Source organism: Alexandromys fortis, unplaced genomic scaffold (genome assembly GCF_014885135.2).
Source record: "Alexandromys fortis isolate MF-2015 unplaced genomic scaffold, M_Fortis_MF-2015_v1.1 scaffold_149, whole genome shotgun sequence".
In the NCBI taxonomy this organism is placed as follows: Eukaryota; Metazoa; Chordata; class Mammalia; order Rodentia; family Cricetidae; genus Alexandromys; species Alexandromys fortis.
In genome coordinates, this window is record NW_026068025.1 from 1,951,357 (window position 1) to 1,956,931 (window position 5,575).

A 5,575-nucleotide genomic window follows, 5' to 3' on the forward strand; every position below is an offset into this window, starting at 1 on the left:
AAAAAAAACAAAAAAACAAACAAACAAAACAAAAAGATACCAGCCCACTTGGGTGTGGTCTCCCGTACTATATAAATGTAGTCATAAAACTTGTGCAGCCTCTGTCTCCTGGCTGCTGGATTCTGTTCCTGTTTTCCATTCATGCAGAGGACTATGATCTGTCTTTCCCTAAATAAAGAACCCTTTATTATACTCAGTTCTAAGCGAGTGTGGGGGGCAACTTTATGGTGTCCATCTACGTCTATGTATAGTGTTCTGCCTGCATGTGTCCCTGCCCACCAGAAGAGGGCACCAGATCTCATTACGGAGGGTTGTGAGCCACCATGTGGTTGTTGGGAATTGAACTCAGGACCTCTGGAAGAGCAGCCAGTGTTTTAACCTCTGAACCATCTCTCAAGGGGTTCTTCTAGGTTGTTTTGAGTGGGTTTGATTGTCTAGTCTTTCAAGGTACAAAGTATCTCTTTTAAGATCCGGCAGGAGTCAGGGGGTTTGTGATTATATTTGATGAAGAGAAAATATCCATTCTTACTAGATTTTTGTAGGAAGGAAGTCTGAGTTGATCCAGAGAGAGGCCTCCTCCAGCAGAAACCTGAACTGATCTGATTTTAATCAAACAGGAAGAAGCATAGTGGTGCACTCCTTTAATCCCAGCTTTCAGAAGGCAAGGCAGACAGACCATTGTGAGGTTTTTAGGCCAGCTTGATTTTTACAAAGTGAGTTCTAGGTCAGCCAGGGCTACATAGTGAGATTCTGTCTCAAAAAGGAAAAGGGGAGTCCGGGGCGGTGCAATGACTCAGAGATAAGTGTACACACTGTTTTTGTTGAAGACTTGTGTTCACTTCCCAGTGCTCTCACATCAGGCAACTGTGACTCCAGCTACTAGGGATTCGATGTCCTTTTCTGGTCTCTGATGGTACCGCACTCATATACCTATTCCCACACAGACACTCCAACATGCATGTGATTCAAATAAAATGTATGAAAGGAAAGGAAGGGAGGTGGGTTAGCAGTAGCAGTGAATGAAGAAAGGAAAAAGTCTGTGGGTAATCCCACTGTTTAGGGCTTCCATCAGACTTCCCACCCAGGGATCTAGCCCTTTTCACAGAATAGACAAAAAGGGAACACTTGAGTTCCAGGTTAGAGGTATGAGTTAGGGCCTTTCATGAATGAAGATGTTGCCATTTGGGCTTAGTCAGATATGGTCTATTGCTGTGGGACAATGGTCTTTTATCCTGTGACTTGTATTAGTTTTAATAAAATGCTGATTGGCCAGTAGCCAGGCAGGAAGTAGAAATGGGGTGATGAGAACAAGAGAATTCTGGGAACAGGAAAGGTCAGTATGCAGTTGTCACCCAGCCACAGAGGAAGCAAGAGAGGGAATGCATGCTTTCAGCTACATTTATGGTATAAGAGACCACGTCCAAGTGGGCTGGCATCTTAAAGGCTATTGGCTGAAGGAGTGGAAGAAGCTCCCACAGCATCAGTGTATGCATCTTAGCATACCAGTTTGTCCTTCTGGGCTGATTGCTAGCAGCTGGTTGGGGTCCCCAGGATGAAGCTGTGAAGCTAAGACATCCATTTGACACACACACACACACACCCCACACACCCTTACCCCTTTAGTTTGAGGATGCAGAAGCAGTGTTGGGCTTGACAGACACATTTTTCTGTTTTTAATTTACTTTTTCCCAGACAGTTCCTCCTCCTCCTCCTCCTCCTCCTCCTCCTCCTCCTCCTCCTCCTCCGCCTCCCCCTCCTCCGCCTCCTCCTCCTCCTCCTCCGCCTCCTTGTTGTTGGGGGCTGCAGACCCCTGGCCCCTTGACTTTCTTTGCCTGCCTCAGTGGACAGAGTAAACAACTTGTTTTCCTGTGCCTGCAGCTGCTCTGAACATGAGACCCTCATGAGTTCCTGATGGCAGGGAAGGGGGGGGTTCTGGTGGGTTTTACAGCTGAAAATCCCAAGAGCTGGGGCGTGGCTGTAAGTTAAGGATCCCTATATAAGCTTCCCTGGAGCACAATAAAGTTCTTGTTTCAAGGATGATCCCTGTCCCCGTGTCTGTGTGTGTATATGTTTAAATCTCCAGCCCTTTCCCAGCCCATGAACTGTTCTATAGTGCAGGTGCTACACCTCTTCTTCTTTCTTCTTCTATTTTTCTGAGGTGTTCTCTGTGTAGTTCTGGCTGTCCTGGAACTTGCTTTGTCAACCAGTCTGGCCTCAAACTCACAGAAATTTGCCTGCCTCTGCCTCCCAAGTGCCAGAATCACAGTCATGTGCCTCCACTGCCTATCCAAGTTTTCTTTTGAGGGGCTTTGATTCGATGTAAGACCTTATGACCTCATGAGTCTAAGCACATATTCCATTTTTTTTCTGTTTTAAATCCCATGAATTTTCCTATTTGTTTGTTTTTGAGACAGGTTCACTCTATGGCTGAGGAGGGCTGAGAACCCATTCTCTAGCTGAGACTGGCTTCAAATTCATAGCAATCTTCTTTAACCTCCCAGTGAGGCTGAGACTACACATGTTAACTATCACACTTGGAGAATGTCATTGATTTTTGTCTTTATTTCTTCCTTCTTTCTTCTGATTCTTGTAATATCTAAACTCATTAGATTTGAAACTTTGTAGTCATTCTTTCTTTGGACCACTAGCTCCCAAATAATAACACAGAGACTTCTTATTAATTATAAGAGCTTGGCCTTATACCGTTTATATTAATCTACATTCTGCATGTGGTTCATTACTTCTCCTCAGCACCATGTGTCCCATTTCCTCAGTGTCTGGCTGGTGAATCTAGGCTCTCTTCTTCCCAGATTTCCTATCTTTTCCTGGAAGTCCCATCTATCCTCTCCCACTTAGCTATTGGCTGTTTTGCTCTTTATTAAGCCAATCAGATGGTGCCTTGGCAGAGACACATCTTCACAGTGTACAGAAAGATTGTCTCACAACGAGTCTTCTAAGTGTTTGCTGCCATAAACTTCCCTTTTGCACTGTCTTTGCTACATCTAAGAGTTCTGTTTCTTGGGAGTCTAAGTAGATGGCTCAGTGGTTAAGAGCACTGGCTGCTCTTCCAGAGGACCCAGGTTCAATTACCAGCACCCATATGGCAACTCACACTCATCTGTAACTCCAGTGTCAGGAGATCCGATGCCTTCTTCTGGTGACCTTGGGCACCTGGCACATAAGTGGTGCATAGACATCCAGGCCGGTGAGACAACCATACACACAGACATTTGAAAAGAAAACGGTTCAGTTTCTTGATTTAAAAAAAAAAGTATGCTTTTTAATTTTCTTTCTCATGCTGTGGATGAAACTCAGGGCATTGCCCATGCTTACAAGAGCTCCACCATTGTGCTATGACCCTGGCCTAAAGGGAGTGGTTTTTGACAGAAACCAGGCGTTCCGAGTTTATAAATTCCAAATCCTAGTTCCACTTTGCATTTAAGCTGGACTATACTTTGGCAGGGGAATTTTATGCCTTTTTGCTATTGGCAGAAGGGAGTGGAAGTCTATATGTTCCACATCACTGACACCTAGAGGAACTCTTTATTACTGTTTTGTACAAATAGAAGTCCAAGCTCCCAATAGGCCTCCACTGACACCCCGTTGGCTGGGAGGGGAGGGGAAAGAGTACTTAGTCATTGCTTCCTGCCTGCCTCTTCCCATTTATGGGAAGTGGGCTTGTTGCCAGTAAGGAGCGATGGAAGTACTGACTCTCTTCTAGGCTACTGCTGACGTCACACTGAGAAAAGGGGGAGGGGCGACTCCTTACGTCTAAGTGGGAATGGAAGCCTAGGTTCCCTTGTTGATCAGTCCACTGACACCGTTGGATAAGAGTCCCCTTACAGTCCACTGGGAATGGAAGTCCCAGCCTGCCACGTGTTCTTCCCTGAGACTACCTGTGGAAGAGGAAGCGGTGGCATCGGAGGCACTCTGGGATTTCTTCTGAGCAAGCATGGAGGAGGGCTGAGGCTTTTTCATGGTTTTGGAAAGCACTGAATTGTCATTGTCTGCAAGTTGTTTTCCTTCCTAAGATGCTGCTTTCCTGGTCCTTTGCCAGAGAGAACAGGTTTTTTCCTGGGACTTTGTGCTTGCCAGACTCTCTCGGTGGCCGATTCCTCCAGTATCTCGTCTGGGATACATGAAGCCACCATGTTCTATAGGGGCTGAGATCGTAGTTGGTCTATCTTTTCCCTCCCTTTTACTTCTGGTGGTGTGCAGGGTGTGATTTATGCACAATGGGATAAATAGAAAAAATGTATTTAGTCCAGCTTCTTGGAAAAAACAGTCCCCTGTCCTGTTTCTACAGAAGGTTATGTTGACCCTCCACCAGTGAGATCTATTTGTATAACATCCTGGCTGGAAAGTTCAAGTTCTTATTCTTGCATGTGATAAATCCAATTTAAATGGGCTACAAAGTACACTGAAATTTATTGCTTTGCTTCTAGAACAGTCTTTAAGCAGGAATGAAATGTGGGTTCACTAAGGCTTGGTAGACAGAATCAGTCTTTCAGAATGATTATGGATCATTCTGAACTGGCAAACACGAATATAGAGTTTTCAAAGCTGTGAAGAGAAACCATGAGGTCACATAAACTTCTGTTGCTATGTCAAAGGGAAAGATACAGAACATATTTGAAAATGTAGCTAACATATATTTGAAAATAAATTTTTTCCAGGTGCTCATGATGCTATATAGATATATGTGCGCGTGTAATATTATATATAAAGTATCTATCTATCTATCTATCTATCTATCTATCTATCTATCTATCTCCAACTATTCAGGAGGCTGAGGCAGGAGGATGGCTTGAGTTCACTGAGTACAGCCTAGGCAACAAAATAAAACTAATAAAACAAACGATATCAACATAAGTATTCTACTACATTTCCAGATTTTGTGGATACTTGTAAGGATTTTAATTTAAACATAATTGATTAATTAGGAATGATAGCTATGGAAAGACATACACAGTTAATTACATTATGATAGGGAGATAAGGAAGGGCAGGGTACAGAGAATGGAGGGGAATATACTCAAAGCACATTTGTTAGAGGAAGGCAGATCTCTGTGAGTTCGAGACCAGCCTGGTCTACAAGAGCTAGTTCCAGGACAGGCTCCAAAGCCACAGAGAAACCCTGTCTCGAAAAACAAAAAACAAACAAACAAACAAAAAAAAACAAAAAGAACAAATGAATCTAATTGGCTGGATTGAAAAACTTGCATTGTCTGTCAGCTGACAATGATGAAACACTTAAGGAAAGCCTCTAATCTTTGAATTCTGATTGGTGTAAAATTGTAACTGTAGCTTGACACTAATGTTTGTGACTTTTTGTGCTTAAATACTTGCGTCAGCTGGCATTTGGGGTCACAGTTCAGCTCCTGAGTCTGCTTTGTGCCCCTGATTGATCAGTTTTCTTGTTTTGTTTTGCACTGCCCTGTATTAAATCTTTTTGCTGTTGTTGTTTTGTTTTTCAAGACAGGGTTTTTCTGTAGCTTTGGGGCCTGTCCCGGAACTAGCTCTTGTAGTCCAGGCTGGCCTCAAACTCAGAGATCTGCCTGCCTCTGTCTCCAGAG